Here is a 22,873-nt window from a genome sequence, read left to right on the forward strand (position 1 = left end):
GTTTCTGGCCACATGGGATGAGTGCCTTTGTGCACTCTTTGACCAGGAACAAAGCCTGTCCTGGGTGGAGATGCTTCACACCTCTCCCTGCAGGAACTGTAACACCTGGCAGTGAACCTCAAAGGCTCAAGCCTGGTGTTACAACGCCCCAGGGCACTCCAGCTAGTGGAGATGCCTGCACCCCCTGGACACAGACCCCACTTTTGGCAGCCAGACCAGAGGAGATAATGAGAAAAACAAGGAGAAGTCATCCTCCAGCCAGGACAGCCCCTAAGATGTCCTGAGCTGAGGTGACCCCTGCCTTAGAAAATCCTCCATCATGATTTGGAGGATTTCCCCCAATAGGATTAGGGATGTGCCCCCCTCCCCAAAGGGAGGAGGCACAAGGAGGGTGTAGCCATCCTCAGGGACAGTAGCCATTGGCTACTGCCCGCCAGCCCTAAACACCCCCCTAAATTTAGTATTTAGGGGCGACCCTGAACCCAGGAAAACAGATTTCCGGATGACCTAAACAAGAAGAAGGACTGCTGACCTGAAAGCCCCGCAGAGACGACGGAGACGACAACTGCTTTGTCCCCAGCCCTACCGGCCTGTCTCCAGACCCCAAGAACCTGCTACAGGGACGCATCCAGCGGGACCAGCGACCTCTGCTGACTCAGAGGACTGCCCTGCAACCCAAAGACCAAGAAACTCCAGTGGACAGCGGCTCTGTCTAAACAACCAAGAAGAAACCATCTTTAAAGGGACTCCAGCCACACTCCGCAAGCGTGAGTCCCCAACACTCTGCACCCGATGCCCCCGGCTTGTGTCCAGTGAAACCAACATGGCAGCGAGGACCCCCAGGCGACTCCCACGACGTGGCCACCCTGTGACAACCTCCCTGCACCCCCGTGGCGACACCTGCAGAGAGAATCCAGAGGATCCCCCTGACCATGACTGCCCGGTAACAAAGAACCCAACGCCTGGAAGAAGCACTGACCCGCAGCCCCCAGGCCCAAGAGGAACCAACTACCAGTGCAGGAGTGATCAGCAGGCGGCCTTCATCCTTGCCCAGTTGGTGGCTGGCCCAAGAAGCCCCCCCTGTGCCCTTCCTGCATCGCCAGAGTGATCCCCGGGTCTCTCCATTGATTTCAACGCAAAAACCGACACCTACTTTGCTCACTGCACCCGGCCGCCCCTGTGCCACTGAGGGTGTATTTTGTGTGCCTGTTTGTGACCCCCCAGTGCTCTACAAAACCTCCCTGGTCTGCTCCCCGATGACGCAGGTACTTATCTGCTAGCAGACTGGAACCGGAGCACCCCTAGTCTCCGTAGGTGCCTTTGTTATTTGGGCCCTTCTTTCACCTCTGCACCTGACCGGCCCTGTGTTGCTGGTGCTGGGTGTTTGGGGTTGACTTGAACCTCCAACGGTGGGCTGCCTATGCCCCAGAGACTAAACTTGTAAGTGCGTTGCTTACCTGCTATAAACTAACCTTGTATTTACCTCCCCAAGGAACTGTTGATCTTTGCACTGTGTCCACTTTTAAAATAGCTTATTGCCATTTTTGCCAAAACTGTGTACCTTACTGTTTTCATTCAAAGTTCCATACTTACCTATGCCAAGAACCTTACAATGTATGTATTTACTTGAATTCTAAATCTTGTGGTTCTAAAATAAATTAAGAAAATAATATTTTTCTATATAAATCCTATTGGCCTGGAGTTAAGTCTTTGAGTGTGGTTTCCCATTTATTGCCTTTGTGTGTACAACATGTGCTTAACACTACTCTCTGATAAGCCTACTGCTCGACCACACTACCACAAATAGAGCATTAGTATTATTTATTATTGCCACTATCAACCTCTAAGGGGAGCCCTTGGACTCTGTGCACACTATCTCTCACTTTGACATAGTATATACAGAGCCAACTTCCTACATCTTCTTATTTATATTACTCTAAAATCTGTGCTGTTATGGAAAAAAGGTTCTATATTGCTTCATCAGTCCACATCCAACGTATTTAAAATGCTTGCATGAGACTTCATTCATGGTTTTGTTGTTGATTCACACGTGTTCATAAGGAATTGATTACAGACATACACTATGGCTGGATTCTGCTGTCTTCATATGAAATGGTTGGGGGTGACAACAATGGGTGGCGGAATGGCCAACAAAATTCCTATTTATAGTAGATGTTTCAATATTTTCGACAGGAAATGGTTGATTGTTTCCAGCCTGTAGAATATGATCTGGATAGATGCTTGTGCACTGCCACTTTGAAAGTCCAAAAAATTCCTTCTGTGTCCTGCGATTTTTCAGGATTTATTATTGTGGTTCAAATTGTTGTCACTTCTTTCAATATGACTTTGCCTTTACCAAGGCTTAATTGATTTGAAATGCCCATTTGGCAAGTGAATCTTTCAGCTTGCATAAAGCTTTCATCTTTTAGCTTGCTGATGCTCAGATTCCTCCTTTCAAGATCCAGTTCACCATTCGTGCTATTGGATAAATCGCCTCCAGTGTAGGGCGTTCATAGTCACCAAGTAACCATTTAGTCTTCAACTTTATCTAAGAACCTAGATTTTCTATTATGTGGGTCAGCAGCAGTCACGTTTTAAGTGCTGGAAGTTTGGCAGGGGATGTTTTTCTTTATATATTTCCCTGGTGAAGAGAAATCTTCACATTATGAGCCAACAATGTTCCGATAAGGGTATTTGTCAACTACTAGAACCCCTTTCTTTCTCCTTAATCCTACCATATATAATGATGGCCATGCGCCATGACCTAGTCTACATCTTTACCTGAACTGAAGTAAACACTTTACTCCTACAAAAAGTGAAATTAGACTTGCCTTCTCCCGATTTTTGTTGTATTGCTTGCTTTTATCATCACTGTCATAGCCTCTTGGTGATATTGAATATCTCAGTATTCAAATTAGTGTCTGCTAGGCTATGAGTTCCCCACTGCCAGGGTGTGTGCTGCCTTGCAGACTTCTACCAAACTTGTTGAAGTATAATATGTGATTCTTGTGTTGTGTAATACAAGCTGCGTATCTGTGCTACAAAACTGCCCATAAGAAGAGAACTCTGATGACACATCTGGCACTGTCCAAACCTGCAATTGACTAACTTCTAGGGCACCCAACAGAAGACAACTCATTTAGCTGCCTACCACATGTACACATCTTGCAGGCAGTATGTACACTTAGTAAATGAAAAAATAATATTCAGCTTAGTGGAGCCCTTTGGCATCACCCTTCCAAGGTATAACCTTCCAAGGTCATAAGCAGTGCATGACGGGGGCGCAAGTTCGTTCTGCTTACTATAACTGGTGAATTTGTGTGTTTTTTTTTTTAGTTCAAAACGTTAATGTTGTCACTGACAAATTCCCTGGTTATAACGTTACTTTAACCTTTGTTTTTTCAGAGAATTTCTAGAGATTTTTTTTTTAAACGTAAAGTAATATTTAATTATCATTCGTAAATCCAACCTCCCACATGCAGCCAACTGCATGCTGCTCACGGCCTTTGGCCATGCGCAGTGGCAGGGTTGGCCCAAGGCCTGACCTGTGACGAGCAACCAACCCCACACTTTGCAGGGCCTTCGGTCATACGAGGGGAGGGGGGGGAGGTTTGGTTGGCCGCAAGACCCTATCCATCATAGCCTTTTTTTTTTTTTTAAGGATAGGGAGGACTACGTGGCCTCCCTCTCTGAACCTATTATGGCCCTGTGGACTCCCAGAGCCTTTTTTTTTTTTTTTTTTTTAAAGGGGATGGGGGCCACATGCCCCCTTCTCCCTCCCCCTAAACCTATTAGGGGCGTGGGGAACCCATCCCCCAGGGCCACATATATTTTAAAAGACATGAGGCCCCATGGCCTCCCCCTACCTGAACCTCATTAGGCCCTAGGACCCCATTCCCCAGGGCCATTACTAAAACTAAAGCGGAGGGGGCAGTGTGACCCTCCTCCATGAGCCTTGTTAGGCCCCGGAGACCCCATTCCCCAGATCCACTGGTTTCAATAAAGGGGAGTGGGGCGCACAGCTCCCCTTCCCAAGCCTGTTTAGGCCCTGGGGACCCCATCCACTGAGGCCTCTGTTACAAGGTAATGGGAGACGGAGTGACCCCCCCTTCCCCAGCCTCATAAGGCCTCTGGAACCTCACCCCATGAGTGAAATTTTAAAAAATAGAGAGGGGGGGCTGTATGCCCCCGAGCCTCTGAATGCCCCCGGTGAGCCCACCCCCAGGCTGAGATTTCTTAAAATGGGGAAGGGGATTCCCCCTTCCAGAGCTGCTATCAGCCCAACGACCCCATCCCTGTGGCCAGCATTTGTAAAAGGTGGGTGCCCTTGTGCCCACCCAGGGCACCCACCAGGCTCATGCTGGGGAGCCCCAGGAACTCCGCGGGCCCAGCCAGCTTCCCACTTGCAGTGGGAGCTGGCATTGCTCCCGTCTGCAGGGAGCAGCTACAGATGATGCTTCCCGCGGGCTGGAGCAATATTTTGTTCCCTTTCCCTGCTGCATCAGTGCGGGCAAGGAAACCGATCAAAAGTCCACTCCCAGCGGGTGGGAGCATTTTTAAACCTTCCGCCCTCTGAGAGTGGACTTAGTGTTTGCTCCTGCTTGGTGGAAAGTAAAAAAATGCTCCAGCCAGCGAGAGCAAACACAGGATTCACTGCCCATGCTGCTGCAGGCAGGGAAACAGTTATGTCCCAAGGGTGGGCTCCCGGGGACATAGCTACTGAGCCTGCCCCAGTGGATGGAATCCCCGGTGCCATTAATGACTCAGGGTGGGGGGGGGGGGGGGGCACGGGCCCACCTCCCTTAAAGTAATCGGCCCTAGGAAAGGGCTCCCTAGGGCCTTTAAAGGCTCGGGCAGGGGTGCCACGCGGCTCCCTTCCTATTTTGTTAGATTGTGGGCCCGAGGGGTGGGTGGGCTCCCCTAGACTTTTGAGGTTCAGGAAGGTGGGCTGCGCTGCCCCATTCCCCATATAAATTCATTTTAGCCATGGGGTTGGTCCCCACAAGGTCTCTGGAGGCACAAGGAGGGGGCCACACAGCCCAGGTCCACTTATGAATACAGCTGTGGGGGTGGGCTCCCCAGGGCATAAGCCTAAGAAATGCGGCCAGCTGTCACTTTGTTATTTTTTTTATTTTTATTTTTTATCCTGCTGGAGTCCTTCAGGGCTGCTAGATTTTTTGCTAACTTTTTTTTTTTTGGCCTTGGGAGGCCCATCTGGGTCCCCCTCATGGGGCTTGAGTTTCAGGGTATCCCTCCCCTGCCCCCTTATATATATTTTTTTTCTAACTTCAGGACAGGGGACTAAGTCCCCGAGTCCTGTATTGGCTTCCAGCAACATTTTTTTCATGTTTCTGGCAGCCAATCAGAGCGTTCCCTTTTGCGGGAGTCTGACTGTTGCAGGAGCAAGATGGCCCAAGGGAACTAAAGCTCCCTGAGTCTCTCAAGACTCTCACAGAACCAACAGTCTAGATATACAATGTTTTGTCAGCTTCTCAAAGATTACTGACTTAGATGTGCACCAAATCACAAAAAGCATGATCTGTGAATCAAGATCTAGCTTGCTACCGAATGTAGCGTAGTTCCGTTCATCAGTTTTTCCTGTAGCTCGTCTTAAAGATGTCTATGAGAAATGCTTGAGGGTTTTACTTTTTGGGACCCTCCCCTTTGTGTTTCTCGGACCCACTTGACTGATCACCCTGAAACCTTCAAAACACAAACTAGTCAAAAGTAGCATCTTTTTGGAAAGTCTTTTGGAGATTCGTCAAACAATGGTAAAGTTGTTAGAAACACAAAAACTATTTTCCTATGGAACAGCAGACCTAGCTATAACTACCTAGTGGCGACCTCCACAAGATAATACATGTATATGTATATAAATATATATATATTCACTTAAAAAAACAAAATTTACAGGGGCGTTATAGTTAAGCTCACATTTCAAACATACAAAACCATAGAAATTCAGCAGTAATAGTTATTTCAAGTAACTATAAGTTGTGCCCTAAGGTAACTATGACTCACACCGCCCTTTTATTTCTTTAACATGTTGCCCTTGGAGATGATGGTCCCCGGAGGACGGGGCTGTACGGCCCCTGCATACTTTATATTCTTAGCCCCAGGGAGGTGGCGGCCCCCAGTGCCAGGGGGGTCCACTGGACCCCCCTTATATTTATTTACTAGTTTGCCTCACGGAGGTGGTGGTCCCCAGGGCTTAAGTTAGACCTATGAGTGTGGCCCTGTGCACCCTTCTTCTTAATATAATGAAAATTGTATTACCCTGGGACCAGGCTCACTCAGGGGCAAAATTAAAAGCAAGGGTGGGAGACCACGCTTGCTTCTTTTTTTTTTAAATTGCGAATATTCACAATTTTTGCAGTGAATTTGAAAGAAAATGTGCCTTTGTGTCCTGGCAGGGTACCAGGGGTACCCCTGCACCAAAGCTAGGGGCTCAGATTATCACTACCCTGGCCCCTTTTTTTTTTTTTTTGGGACTCAGCTGAAGCTAAGTCTCAAAATGGCTGCCAACACTTCCTGGTTGAAGTGTTGACAGCCAGTAAAATCTCTCCACAAGATCGGGAGAATCCGTGAAGTCATTGTGACCCTATATTTGCAAATTTTGATTTCCTTTAATTTCTCTTAAACTACTGAACGGATTTACACAATTAAGAAAAAGGGTCATCTGCGGACCAAAAGCTACTTTTCTGCCAAATTTGGTGCAATTCCGCCCAGTGGTTGAGGCTGCAGGTGTGTCTAAATAGTCAATGGGAATTAACATGGGAAGCACCATATATATATATATATATTATACACGTTATAGTTAGGTTCACATTTTAGTCGAACAAAACATAGAAATTTAGCAGTTATAGTTATGGTTATCTCAAGTAACTATAGGTTATGCCATAAGGTAACTATAACTCTCACCCTCGCCATACACTGCTAATTACCCCACATATTACATCACTCATAACATCTTCTGTGACATCATTGATAATATTTGCAGTAAAATTATTGATGAGAAAACTGTGCAGTGCGGGGTTGCGAGCCCCTGTCTGTTTTTTTGTTATTTGTTTCTCTATGTTGTCCATTTTCTATGTCAATGCACTTAAGTACTTTTTAAATGTGGTGTCTGTAAGAAAATTAACTCACCCATGATCAAGGCGATTACCCGCTGAAACGTGTTCGGTTTCCTCTTGTTGCGAAATGGCACTGCAATAAACATTGGATGAAATACTGCATATGGTAACTGACTACGTTGTCTGCATGGAGTGCTTGTTTTCATTACAATGGGAGTGAGAATTGTGGTTTGAATGTACAGTGTACATCACCCGGGCGTGCACCAGTGTTAACAGAGTCCAAAGAGGATTTTTTATGGAACTTGCATCTAAAACTGAGCCGGTCGACCTGCAGGAATCTGCATTATCTTTACTTTTGGTGATCTGCCTTCGCACATTCTGTGTTGCAATCAACAGAAAACTGAAGGAGTCATCCTGGAGACGCGGTAGCACATCTTGTGGGTGGCGCTAACCTCTTTTCTTCTACGCATCGGTACCTCAAATTGGAGGTCCCGGGGCTCGCTGCGGTGGCAGAAACGGTAAGTATGTGTCCCGGCCACTCCCAGCAGTATTCCGTTAACATACAAAACAATCTTTTTCTCTGAGGGAATCAGCTGGTGAGATCAGCAGAACACAAAAATTATTGCCTATGGATTGTTAATGACTTGCTTCCCTGTAGCAGAGTGTGACACCCGCAAACGCTTCTCATCTCCCTTATAGACTATATAAGGTTGAGTTTGGGACTTTGCAGACATTTGAGGTAAAGGGTACCTGACTGACATTGAATAAACCGACAGCAAGATGGCTAGTGATGTGGATAGCATAAAAAAAAAGCAAACAATCTCTTTGCTCTAGGATACATACAATCCAATGAAAAGGAGAGCAATACCACACCTGTTTCCATGGCCCAGAAATATCTCAGGCTAAAAAAAACTGCTTCAAAAAGAAATCACCAAATAGTGGGAAGCAACAATATTGGAAAAGTACCTAGAACAAGAACGGGTTCTTAGAGGCCTACGGATCCTAATTGCCCACTCTTATGAGCAACCAGACAACGGAAATGGTAAAAGTATGGGCCAGCAACTTAACGGACTGCTCTAAGCGCATGATGACAATTCTGATCATGTTTGCGTGGCAGGAACATGAAAATTTTGCTAAAGGAAATTGAGCGTTTAAAGCAAGAATTTTAGAACACAATGATGGCAGAGAAAAGTTTGACAAAAAGATGGAAGAAATAATGCAGAGTTAATAAACATGAGAGATAATCCAGAAAACACAAAGGAAATTTGCTCAAGACCAAGGAGATTATCAGGAGGGGAAAGTACTGACTTTTAGCCGAAAATACACTGATCTTACAAGGACTGTCAGAGCAACACATAATTTGTCCTCACTGCAAAAATTAGGAAACTCGGGAAAGAGCTGGTTCAATAAGTGAAAGAAATGAGTGACGTCTCAGATATAGGCTCTGGTATTCAAACCACCACTGTTTCGCATTCGCAGAGCAGTCACCCTAAGAACCTGATAAACAGTATCCCATATGGGGAGTTCTTGCGGGTGTGCAGGAACTGCAGTACTGATTCCACTTTTAATGAAGAATGCACTGTAATATCACGTTTTCATGAACGGGCTACATGGAAGGAGTGCTCAAAGATACCTTAGCTAGAGCCCAAAAGGCTAGCAGAGAGACCCTTCTTACTCTGAAGCCAGTTCTGAAATGTGAGACCCCTAATAAGACCAGATTTCTCACTACTTTCAACGACAGGGCCAGAGATCATAACACACATACTCAACACACATACTCAACAAACACTGGGATGTCTTGGACATAGAAAATGCATTGACAGATTTATTGGATGACCATCTGAGTATCACCTTTAGAACAGGCGGCTTCCTCAGGAATAGATTATGCAGAAATTAGATTACCAGCAAGGCTAGGAGATCTGACATGACCATGTGGGGTTTCTACAAGTGAGGTTGTTACAAAGCTTGAAAATTCAACCACAATGTAAAAGGGTATCATTGAAAAACACCTAACATTTCACTCTGACTTCTATATATATGCTCTGGTTTGCCCTTGTTAAAAAATCTGTGTTGGCAGCACTTCGTTTCCAGTGAAAAAACTAGTGTTGGAACACATGGGGGCCATACAAAATAGGGACAAATAATATCCTGTGGCACGCCATTTTGAGGCTATTCATCAAAGCAATAGGGATCTTTTAAGATTATTTTTGCCCTGGATAGGATATAAGATTATTTTGTCCTGGGTAGGATACCTGTCTCTATTTGAGGAAGCAACCGTATACGGAAACTTAACACAGTTAGAGTCTAAATTCATTCTTGAACATGACCGTATGATCCCTAAAGGCTTGAATGCTGATGAAGAAATGTTTGTCCATTTGGGTTATTGAACTTCTCTGGTCATGATACATATCAGTTTTGGCATATGGTATGCCATTTTATTCTGATTAATGTATAAAATTGTAAGTCAGAGAATCAATTAGTACAAAACATGTATCCTAACATTTAGCTATTTTCATGCTATAGGTCCACACATAATGTTTGTATGTGTGTGTGTACATATATATATATATATATATATATATATATATATATATATATATACCTGTCGTCCTGCAAATCCCAACTTCATCCACCTGTCGGGGTCGGTGCAGAACAGTGGGAGCAGGATCCGCTCATTATACTAAAAGAAACTGTGTCACGCTATTTAAACACAGAAAGACGCTCTCACTCCAGGATATCGGTTTGGAGTTATTTATTGTCAAGACTCATACGTTTCAACCGGGAAGGTCTTTCTTAAAGCAATACACTATATGGTGCCCCGCTTCCTTTTAAAACATTTTAAGTCATCACTAGCGTAATGAAAATACTTGATATTGAGCGCATAGTTAGAAAGAAATTCATACAAGCGAAAACGTACTGCAATACCCTAAATTAAATCACATTGTGTAACCACAGAAAAGGAATTCAGGAGATGTTTTGTATAATTCCAAGACACGTTCAGGTCAAAATCATCTTGGAGGATAGGATAAAGTCCACCTTCAATTTTGCCACCAGTCCTCGTTCAAAATAGACTTGCCAACAAATGATATACAGTGAGGTGTATATATGCCTCATAGCTTGAAAAAAGTTTAAACTAATGGATGGAAAGTGGTGGTTTCTCTATAGCAGTGGTTCCCAACCTTTTGCCTCCTGATGACCCCCATTGAATCATTACTGGAAGTCCAGATGTACTGGTCCTCCCACCAGCCCATAAATATACTGGCATAACTGGGAGCAAAACAGCTCCCCATAGCAGTCCCAGTAAGTTGCCTGAACCATCAATCCCAAAACAGAAAAAAGTTGTGTTCTAAGCAGAATCTCAGCATATCAAGGAGCATCATAGAATGGTCATACAAATACAACGGTTTACCCCTAAAAAGTGCTGATAGGCCTGTATCCCCAAATCATGATCGACACGAGTGTACAAGGACACAATGTCAATAGTAACCAGGATGTTACTGGATTGCCAGGGGGTATTTTTTATTTTGTTGACAAAATCTATACTAGCCCTGCGTTATGTAGGAAGGTTCATGACATATGGGCATAAATGGAAATCAAGAAAAATTGAAGTATTTTCCAGCAGACTATTATTGGCCAAAATGATAGGCCTACCCGTTGGATCTGTACTGTGCTTGTGGACCTTAGGCAACATGTACAAACAGGGTGCTATTGATCTTTTTTAGTCAGTAAAAAATCTAGTTCTTCTCTGTCCAATAGGCCCTGATCATACAAGTTGGCCAGCAATGTATGATATTGTATAATACTACTCTTGTACACATCCCCAAATGCCTCTTCGCCTCCCTGTTGTATTTATTAATGTCCCACAGAACAACATTACCCCCTTTGTCCGTGGGCTTAATGACAAATGAATGATTCTTACTAAGTGTGTCCAATGCTGTTCTCTTGCTTGATGTTAAATTCTTGGCAAAGGTGTAATGACTAGTGCGATAGATTTTCATTAACTCAATAATCATAACCTCATGAAAGGTGTCTAAGCTATCATGTGGGGTAAAAGGGTTATATCTTGACTTAATTTTAAAATTGGTACCACTGGGGTCTGTCAATCTCCAAACCCAAATCACATAACAGATCTCTTTCAGATTTCCAAGTTTTGCCACCACATAAAAAATCTCTTAATGTTGCCATGCCCTCTAAGTCTCCAGTACACAAATTGTCAAAAACGGAGCCCTGTACAACAACAGTGGTAATGTCACTTCTCTACTTATGTTTCTCCTTTTGCTGTGTGAAAACTTTAAAAAGCTTCAATTTCATAATAAACAGAAAAAATCAATTCTAGTCTTAGGATAATCAAAGTTCACAGAGGAACAAAATGAAAGTCCCAACTCCAAGAGAGATAGTTCATCAGCACTAAGTTCATGGGAAGAAAAATTGACAATTAAACTGTTCTCACCCATCATCTTGTTTTCTTGTTCTGTCATGTGTTTCTCCCATGCAACAGACCGTCTACTTTTTGCTGGTACCTCCCCTCTTTGTTTTCCCCCTCCTTCATTGCCACCTCCTCTTCCTCTTGGTGGTTTTCTGTGGGGCCCTGGTTTGTTGTAAAAAAGGTATGTTCGATGGCATCTGATGCTGTAGATACGCATGTTTTGCAATAGCTCGCCATCTGGTGTTGGGCCGGAGTGTTACAAGTTGTTTTTCTTCGAAGAAGTCTTTCGAGTCACGGGACCGAGTGACTCCTCCTTTTGTCTCCATTGCGCATGGGCGTCGACTCCATCTTCGATTGTTTTTTTTCCGCCATCGGGTTCGGACGTGTTCCTGTCGCTCCGAGTTTCGGAACGGAAAGATAGCTAATTTCGGAAGATTTTCGTCGGTATTGTTGCGTTCGGGATCGGCGTAGTTAGATTCAACACCGCGTCAAAGGATCGAAGAGCTCCGGTGCCCTTCGGGGTAGTTTTTCGATCCCCCGTCGGGGCCTGGTCGGCCCGACCGCGTGCTGAAGAACGCCGATGGAACGGACCCCGTTCCGTTTCTGCCCCAAATGCCACAATAAATACCCCTATACAGACCAACACTTGGTCTGCAACCTGTGCCTGTCACCTGAGCACAGTGAAGACACCTGCGAGGCCTGTCGTGCGTTCCGGTCCCGAAAAACACTCCGAGACCGTCGAGCCAGAAGACTTCAGATGGCGTCCGCGCCGACAGCCCACCGAGAGTTCGAGGAACAAGAAGAGGAAGGTACCTTCTCGATCCAAGACTCAGACTCCGAAGGATTCGACGATACACAAACCGTGAGTAAGACGTCGAAAACCACTCAGAGGAAGATTTACAAGGCCCAGGGGACGCCACTGCCACCAGGCCATGGCTCCACCCATAAATTCGGTGACCGACCGTCGGCACCGAAAAAGGCCCAAACAGTGCCGAGATCGTCCGACTCCGGTCGAGACACCGGCACGCAGCCTTCTCGGGACCGAGAAAGTGCTGGAGACAAGCATCGACACCGAGATGCCGGTGTAGACACGGCTCGACGCCGAGACAGCGGCCCCAAAGAAGATCGGCACCGACAGGTTTCGGCCCCGAAAAAGAAAAAAGTCACCTCGGAGCCGAAAAAGGACGCAGACAAAGTTTCGGGCCCGAAACAAACTGCAACCGACCCAGCTTCAGGCTCTTATACAGAAGAGCACTCGCTAACCTCCCAAATGCAAAAGCATAGGTTTGAGGAAGAGCTACAATCAACTGATGTGGACCATACGCAAAAGCGTATTTTCATACAGCAGGGGACAGGAAAAATAAGCACCCTTCCCCCTATTAGAAGAAAGAGAAGGTTGGAGTTCCAAACTGAACAGACACCACAACCGAAAGTGGTGAAAAGAGTTACCCCACCACCCTCTCCTCCGCCCGTGATTAACGTCTCACCAGCACAAACTCCATCACACTCCCCAGCTCACACCACCATGAGCCAGGGTGACCAAGATCAAGACGCATGGGACCTATACGACGCCCCAGTGTCAGATAACAGTCCGGAGGCATACCCTACAAAGCCATCTCCACCAGAGGACAGCACCGCGTATTCTCAAGTGGTGGCTAGAGCAGCACAATTTCACAATGTAAGCCTCCACTCAGAACAGGTCGAGGATGATTTTTTATTCAACACACTCTCCTCCACCCACAGCTCATACCAAAGCCTGCCTATGCTCCCTGGTATGCTCCGGCACGCAAAAGAAATATTTAAGGAGCCGGTCAAAAGTAGGGCAATCACACCAAGGGTGGAAAAAAAGTATAAGGCGCCTCCTACAGACCCGGTTTTCATCACTACACAGCTGCCACCAGACTCTGTCGTTGTAGGAGCAGCTAGGAAAAGGGCCAACTCCCACACATCTGGAGATGCACCACCCCCAGATAAAGAAAGCCGCAAGTTCGATGCAGCTGGTAAGAGAGTCGCAGCACAAGCTGCAAACCAGTGGCGCATCGCGAACTCCCAGGCACTACTTGCGCGCTATGACAGGGCCCATTGGGATGAGATGCAACATCTCATTGAACATCTGCCCAAGGACCTACAAAATAGGGCAAAACAAGTGGTTGAGGAGGGACAGACCATTTCCAACAACCAGATCCGCTCCTCCATGGACGCTGCAGATACAGCTGCACGGACAATTAATACATCTGTAACTATCAGAAGGCACGCATGGCTCCGAACGTCTGGATTTAAACCAGAGATTCAGCAAGCAGTTCTCAATATGCCTTTTAACGAAAAAGAACTGTTCGGTCCAGAAGTGGACACAGCGATTGAGAAACTCAAAAAAGACACGGACACTGCCAAAGCCATGGGCGCACTCTACTCCCCGCAGAGCAGAGGGAATTACAGCACATTACGTAAAACACCCTTTAGAGGGGGTTTCGGGGTCAGAGCACACAAGCCAGCACCTCACAAGCAACACCGTCCAGTTACCAGGGACAGTATAGAGGAGGTTTTTGGGGACAATATAGAGGAGGGCAATTCCCTAGGAATAGAGGAAGATTTCAGAGCCCCAAAACCCCTACTACTAAACAGTGACTCACATGTCACTCACCCCCTCCACACAACACCAGTGGGGGGAAGAATAAGTCATTATTACAAAGCATGGGAGGAAATCACTACAGACACTTGGGTTCTAGCAATTATCCAACATGGTTATTGCATAGAATTTCTACATTTCCCTCCAAACATACCACCAAAAGCACAAAATTTGACAAAACATCATTCCAATCTCCTGGAGATAGACGTGCAGGCACTATTGCAAAAGAATGCAATCGAATTAGTGCCAAACACACAAATAAACACAGGAGTTTACTCACTGTACTTTCTGATACCAAAGAAAGACAAAACGCTGAGACCAATCCTAGACCTCAGAGTAGTGAACACTTTCATCAAATCAGACCACTTTCACATGGTCACACTACAAGAAGTATTACCATCGCTAAAACTACACGACTACATGGCAACTTTAGACCTCAAGGATGCTTATTTCCATATACCAATACACCCATCGCACAGGAAATACCTAAGGTTTGTATTCAAAGGAATACATTACCAATTCAAGGTACTGCCTTTCGGATTAACAACCGCACCAAGAGTCTTTACCAAATGTCTAGCGGTAGTCGCTGCACACATAAGAAGGCAGCAAATACATGTGTTCCCATATCTAGACGACTGGCTAATCAAGGCCCATTCGTTAATAGAGTGCTCAAATCACACAAATCATATCATACAAACCCTCTTCAAACTAGGGTTCACCGTCAACTTCACAAAATCCAACATTCTGCCGCGCAAGGTACAACAATACCTAGGAGCCATAATAGACACATCAAAAGTAGTAGCCACTCCAAGTCCCCAAAGAATTCAAAATTTCAACACCATCATACAACGCATGTATCCAACACAAGGGATACAAGCAACTCCTTGGCATTACAACTCCTAGGCATGATGTCTTCATGCATAGCCATTGTCCCAAACGCAAGACTGCACATGAGGCCCTTACAACAGTGCCTAGCATCACAGTGGTCTCAAGCACAGGGTCATCTTCTAGATCTGGTGTTAATAGACCGCCAAACTTACCTCTCGCTTCTGTGGTGGAACAACATAAATTTAAACAAAGGGCGGCCTTTCCAAGACCCAGTGCCACAATACGTAATAACAACAGATGCTTCCATGACAGGGTGGGGAGCACACCTCGATCAACACAGCATACAAGGACAATGGAACGTACATCAAACAAAACTGCATATAAATCACCTAGAACTTCTAGCAGTTTTTCAAGCACTAAAAGCTTTCCAACCAATAATAGTTCACAAATACATTCTCGTCAAAACAGACAACATGACAACAATGTATTATCTAAACAAGCAAGGGGGGGACGCACTCTACGCAGTTAAGCCTGCTAGCACAAAAGATTTGGCGTTGGGCAATTCACAACCAAATTCGCCTAATAGCACAATTTATACCAGGGATCCAAAATCAACTCGCAGACAATCTCTCTCGAGATCACCAACAGGTCCACGAATGGGAAATTCACCCCCAAATTCTGAACACTTATTTCAAACTCTGGGGAGCACCTCAGATAGACTTGTTTGCGACAAAGGAGAACGCAAAATGCCAAAACTTCGCATCCAGATACCCACACAAACAGTCCCAAGGCAATGCACTATGGATGAACTGGTCAGGGATATTTGCTTACGCTTTTCCTCCTCTCCCTCTCCTTCCTTACCTGGTAAACAAACTCAGTCAAAACAAACTCAAACTCATATTAATAGCACCAACTTGGGCAAGGCAACCCTGGTACACAACGCTGCTAGACCTATCAGTAGTACCCTGCATCAAATTGCCCAACAGGCCAGATCTGTTGACACAACACAACCAAAAGATCAGACACCCAGATCCAGCATCGCTGAATCTAGCAATCTGGCTCCTGAAATCCTAGAATTCGGGCACTTACAACTTACCCAAGAATGTATGGAAGTCATAAAGCAAGCCAGAAGGCCATCCACCAGGCACTGCTATGCAAGTAAATGGAAGAGGTTTGTCTGCTACTGCCATATTAATCAAATACAACCATTACACACAACTCCAGAACATGTAGTGGGTTACTTGCTTCACTTACAAAAATCTAACCTGGCTTTCTCTTCCATTAAAATACACCTTGCAGCAATATCTGCATACCTGCAGACTACCTATTCAACTTCCCTATATAAGATACCAGTCATTAAAGCATTCATGGAGGGCCTTAGGAGAATTATACCACCAAGAACTCCACCTGTTCCTTCATGGAACCTAAATGTTGTCCTAACTAGACTTATGGGTCCACCTTTTGAACCCATGCACTCCTGCGAAATACAGTTCCTAACCTGGAAGGTGGCATTTCTCATCGCCATTACTTCCCTAAGAAGAGTAAGCGAGATTCAGGCGTTTACAATACAGGAACCTTTTATACAACTACACAAGAATAAGGTCGTCCTAAGGACCAATCCTAAATTTTTGCCAAAGGTTATTTCACCGTTCCATCTAAATCAAACAGTGGAACTTCCAGTGTTCTTTCCACAGCCAGATACCGTAGCTGAAAGGGCACTACATACATTAGATGTCAAAAGAGCATTGATGTATTACATTGACAGAACAAAGAACATCAGAAAGACTAAACAACTATTTATTGCATTTCAAAAACCTCATGCAGGAAACCCAATATCAAAGCAAGGTATAGCCAGATGGATAGTTAAATGCATCCAAATCTGCTACCTTAAAGCTAAACGACAGCTGCCCATTACACCAAGGGCACACTCAACCAGAAAGAAAGGTGCTACCATGGCCTTTCTAGGAAACATCCCAATGCAAGAAATATGTAAGGCAGCCACATGGTCTACGCCTCACACATTCACCAAGCACTACTGTATAGACGTGTTATCTGCACAACAAGCCACAGTAGGTCAAGCCATATTAAGAACATTATTTCAAACTACTTCCACTCCTACAGGCTGATCCACCGCTTTTGGGAAAATAACTGCTTATTAGTCTATGCAAAACATGCGTATCTACAGCGACAGATGCCATCGAACTGAAAATGTCACTTACCCAGTGTACATCTATTCGTGGCATCAGTCGCAGTAGATTCGCATGTGCCCACCCGCCTCCCCGGGAGCCTGTAGCAGTTTGGAAGTTACCTTCAACTATTTGTATATGTATCATCTCAACCTTAAATAGGTACATACTTAGTCACTCCATTGCATGGGCACTATTACTACAATTCAACTCCTACCTCACCCTCTGCGGGGAAAAACAATCGAAGATGGAGTCGACGCCCATGCGCAATGGAGACAAAAGGAGGAGTCACTCGGTCCCGTGACTCGAAAGACTTCTTCGAAGAAAAACAACTTGTAACACTCCGGCCCAACACCAGATGGCGAGCTATTGCAAAACATGCGAATCTACTGCGACTGATGCCACGAACAGATGTACACTGGGTAAGTGACATTTTCATTCTTCAATGTTGTAAATGGAACAGTGTTTGAAGTGTTTGAAGAAGCCTGTAAGTCTTCACTGTCAGAAAAGCCTTCATCGCAAGATTCTGAAGTAGCCAGTTCCTGTTGTCTTAATACATTTTTATTTCACTTCCCACTAGATAAATTCAGTTGCCACATACTGTGACAAAAGTTCCCACATTCATTTGCATCTATTTGCCATTAGCAAGGACCATACCTCTAGTAATTTAGGATGCGGATTTTGGTACGTAGGAGTGATTAATATACATAAGCCACGTGGCTCTCTCCCCACTTCAATATAATTGTTCAAAGAGATAACTTACCAGATACGGTTTATTCCCTTTCTGCATAGTTTTTCAAAGTGAGCCAAATTCTGTAATCCACCATAATTAACAGGACATGTCTGCCCGGGCTTGAACAAGATCCGTACCACATCAAGGGCCTGATTACAACTTTGGAGGAAGTGTTAATCCGTCCCAAATGTGACGGATATACCACCAGCCGTATTACGAGTTCCATAGGATATAATGGACTCGGAATACGGCTGGTGGTATATCCGTCACTTTACCGTCACTTTTGGGACGGATTAACACCTCCTCCAAAGTTGTAATCAGGCCCAAAGCCTTTTACGAACCGCTTCACATTAGGGAAAGACAACTGATTCCAAAATCATCTGCAACACTTTAGATATCCCACGCCGCAAGCGTCAAGACAGTTCTGCTGTGTGGAACCCCTGCTAGTACATGCCTGTCAGGAGGACCTTACAAAAGACTCACCGAGCGTCGCCGCCATCAGCAGCTTGTCAGCCCCTCGGCCCCAGGCCACCACGTCCATCTGCTACTCACGTTCCAAGGCAGCGGAAGCCGGATATGTAATTTCCATCAGCTGCCATCCTGCAATACCCAACTTCATCCACCTGCCGGGGTCTGTGCAGAGCAGTGGGAGCAGGACCCACTCATAAAGAGAAACTGTCACGCAATTTAAACACATAAAGACACTCGCACTCTTGGATATCGGTTTGAAGCGATTAACGCGTTTTCACCGGGGAAGGTCTTTGTCAAAGCCAATACACCATACAGTGCCCCACTTCCTTTTAAAACATATTACATCATCGCTAACATAGTGAAAAGACTTGATATTGAAACCTCCATTGCATAGTTTCAAAGAAAGACATAAGAGCGAAAACGTACTCCGATATCCTAAATTAAATCACATTGCCCCTGCGCCCCCTTCTATATTTTGTGAATTCCCTGGGACATGGTCCACCCAGGGGCAAAAATAAAAGCAATTTGCAGGAGACAGAGTGGGTCTGTGAGTGGGTGCATGACTGTGTGTGTGAGTGGGTGCATGGCATGAGTCTCTGAGTGGGCCTGTGAGTAGGGTGATTTTCTTAGTGAGTCTGTGAGTGGGTGCATACATCTCTGAGTGGGTGAGTGCATGAGTGTGTCTGTGAGTGGGTGTGTGTTTGAGTGGGTGAGGTAGTGTCTGTGTGGGTCTCTGAGTGGGTGCAAGAGTCTCTGTGAGTGTGTGAATCTCTTTTTCTTTTTTGCAATATTTGCAAATTCAGTGCGATGTTACACACGGGGGCTGAGCTGAGCATTGCGGCGCGTTCACGAATATCGCACGTGGAGCTAAAAAACCTGTTTTTCGATGTTTTCTAGCCATATTGTGTCACAGAAACACCCATGGGGTCAGCACACATCCAACCTGAGCCCTTATGCCAGCTTTATTGGGAGATTGATCTCCTTTACAGTGAGCCTAAGGTACTGGAGGCTGGGGCAGCACATATGCTGTTTGTCCCCCAGTGGTACCGGGTCTTCCTACTGGGCCTGGCTCACGACATTCCCCTGGCAGGACATTTAGGGCAAGACACGATCTTTGCCAGGCTTGTCACCCACTTTTATTGGCCCCGAATGCAGACAACCTCAGATACATTCTGTAGGTTCTGTCCTACCTGCCAGACCAGTGGGAAGACTGGGAAAAGCCTCAAGCCCAGCCCTGATCCCACTCCCTGTCATTGGCACCCCCTTTGAAAGGGTGGGCATCAACATTATCGGTCCATTGGACCCCAAAACTGCCCTAGGCAACAGGTTTATCTTGGTTTTGGTGGACCATGCCACCTGCTACCCAGAGGCAATCCCTCTGAGGACGGTGACTGCACCGGTGGTGACCAGAACTCTGATGCAGATATTCACCCGTGTGGGATTCCCCAAGGAGATTGTATCTGGCAGAGGCACAAACTTCATGTCTGCATACATGAAGTCCATGTGGGATGCGTGTGGGGTGACCTAGTCCTATCATCCTCAATCCAATGGTCTTGTGGCGAGATTCAACAATACCTTGAAAGGCATGATCACAGGCCTCCCTGAGGCCATGGGGCATAAGTGGGACGTCCTCTTGCCATGCCTTCTCTTTGCTTACAGAGAGGTACCCCAGAAGGGGGTAGGGTTCAGTCCCTTTGAGCTTCTCTATGGGTATCCTGTCAGGGGACCCTTAAGCATTGTGAAAGAGGGGTGGGAGAAAGCTCCCGAGGCACCCCCTCAGGATGTGGTCAGCTAACATGCTGGCCCTTCGCAACCAGATGCAATGCTTCTGGAAAAAGGCCAGGAGCAACCTCGAGGCCAGTCAAGAGGTGATGAAATGCTGGTACGACCAGAAGGCCACCCTGGTGGCGTTTCAGCCTGGAGACAAGGTTTGGGTAATGGAGCCAGTAGAGCCTAGAGCTCTCCAGGACCGCTGGACTGGCCCATTTGAGATCAAGGAGCATAATGGGGAGGCCACTTACTTAGCCCATTTGAGATCAAGGAGCATAACGGGGGGACCTCCAGTCCCCAAGGAACCCCGTAAGGGTGCTCCATGTGAACCGATTGAAGCCTCATTTTGAGAGGACTGAGGTCAACATGCTGCTGGTGACAGATGAGTGCATCGAGGAGGAGAGTGAACCTCTCCCCAAACTCCTCTCTGCCAAAAAAGGTGATGTGTCAGTGGAGGGTGTCAATCTCTCTAACTCCCTGAACAGCGAGAGAACTCCTACCAGTTACTGGAGCAGTACTCCTTCCTGTTTTCTCTCACCCTGGACTAACACACTTGGGTGTCAATGATCTTGACACTGGAGACAGTCCCACAGTAAAGAACAAAGTTTACAGGTTGTTAGACAGGGTCAAGGACAGCATCAAGGAGGAAGTTGCCAAAATGCTGGCTCTTGCGGTGATGGAGAAATAAATTCTAGCAGTCCCTGGTCCAGCCCTGTGGTGCTGGTACCCTAGACTGCCGCACCCGGTGCTAAGCTAGTACTTAGGTTCTGCGAGGACTACCGGGGTCTCAATTTTCTCACAAAGACAGATGCTCACCCCATCCCCGAGCTAATGAGCTCGTAGACAGGCTAGGCGCTGCCAAATTCCTCAGTACTTTTGATCTCACATCAAGGTACTGGCAGATCGCCTTGACTGAGGGGGCCAAAGAGAGATCCGCTTTTCCCACTCCTGGGGGACATTACCAGTTCAGAGTAATGCCCTTTGGGTTGAAAAGTTCCCCCACTACCTTCCAATGGTTGGTTAACAGGGTCCTAGCTGGGAAGGATGCGTTCTGCGCTGCTTTCCTAAACAACAATGCCGCATACAGTTCATGCAGATGAGGGGTGAAAATCCTAAACTTTTGAGGTGGTCCATTTCCCTACAGGGGATGGACTTTACGGTGGAGCATCGCCCGGGGACTGACCACACCACTGCTGATGGTCTCTCCAGATTCTTCCGCCTTAGTGATGAGAGCTCCCAAGGGGTTGGGCCCCACTTTCAGCTGGGGGGGGGGGTACACATGTTAGACCTGACAGCCTTAGGGTGGTCATCCCCCAACTTTTTGCCTGACTGCCTCCACTTTTCTGACACTGTTTTTGCTGGTTTTAGGACTCTTTACCACTGCTAACCAGTGCTAAAGTGCATATACTTTCTTCTTTAAACATGGAAAACATTGGTTAATTTCCAATTGGCATATGTGATTTACATGTAAGTCCCTAGTAAAGAGCACTGCATGTGCCCGAGGGCCTATAAATTGAATGCCACTATTGGGCCTGTAGCACTGATTGTGCCACCCTTAACCATGTCTCACACCTGCCTTTACAGGGCCTGTGTGTGCTGTTTCACTGCCACTTTGACTTGGCATTTGAAAGTACTTGCCAAGCCTTAATCCCCCCTTTTTCTACATATAAGTCTCCCCTAAGATAGGCCCAGGCAACCCATAGGGCTGGGTGCTATGTAGGTAAAAGGCAGGACATGTGCATGTATGTTTTATATGTCCTGGTAGTGGAAAACTCCCAAATTCGTTTTCCACTACTGTGAGGCCTGCTTCTTTCATAGGATAGCATTAGGACTACCCTTACATACTGTTTGAGTGGTAGATTCTGATCAGAAAGGGGTAACCAGGTCGTATGGGCAGAATGGTAATAGAAAATCCTGCTTATTGGTGAGGTTGGATTTTATCTTACCATTTTAGAAATGCCACTTTTAGAAAGTGAGCATTTCTCTGCACTTAAAATCCTTCTGTCCCTTACAGCCTGTCTCCAATCAACGTCTGAGCTGGGCTGGTTGACAGCTCCCTTGTGCATTCCACCCAGACAGCCACAAGCAGAGGACACTCAGTCACACCTGCACTCATCTACTTACTGAATGGGTCTTCCTGGGCTGGAAGGGTGGAGGGCCTGACACTTACATTTCAAAGGCTAGTGGCCTGCCCTCACACAATGGACTGCCAACCCCCCTACTGGGACCCTGAGAGACAGACCTGTACTGAAAGGGGAACTTGTGCACTTCAGAACCACTCTTTGAAGTCTCCCCCACTTCAAAGACATTTTTGGGTACATAAACTGTGTCCCTGACCCCACCAACTCAGATACTTCTGGACCTGAACCAGCAACCTGTCAAGCGGACTCATCTGGAATGCTTTGCTGAGAAGGACTGCTGCCCTCTGACTTTGCTGAGAAGTGCTCTCCAAGGGATTGGATTGTGCTTGCCTCCTGATTTCTGAAGTCTCAGGGCCAAAAAGACTTAATCTCTTAATGCACAGCCTGCCAGAAACGACGCACAGAAGTTTTGCGACTGAGAAATCGCTGCACACCGGAGCCGGAACGACACAGCCTGACTTCCTGAGTGAAGATTCGACGCAGTGCCTGTCTTGCAACCAGAAATATGACGCACAGCCCTACCGGATCGACGCACAGATGAACCGGAATGACGCAGCTCATTCCCCGAGTACAAAATCAACACAGCGCCTACTGTGAGACAGAAAATTTGACGCATCGC

At 46.1% G+C, this 22,873-nt stretch overlaps 1 protein-coding gene across 1 annotated transcript in view; it reads left to right on the forward strand.

Annotated features, from left to right (window-relative positions):
• Positions 1-22,873, forward strand: part of NVL (nuclear VCP like) — a 359,132-nt gene that overhangs the window by 269,265 nt on the left and 66,994 nt on the right. The gene's annotated exons all lie outside the window — the stretch shown is intronic.

The sequence above is a fragment of the Pleurodeles waltl genome, chromosome 5 (assembly GCF_031143425.1).
Source record: "Pleurodeles waltl isolate 20211129_DDA chromosome 5, aPleWal1.hap1.20221129, whole genome shotgun sequence".
NCBI lineage: Eukaryota > Metazoa > Chordata > Amphibia > Caudata > Salamandridae > Pleurodeles > Pleurodeles waltl.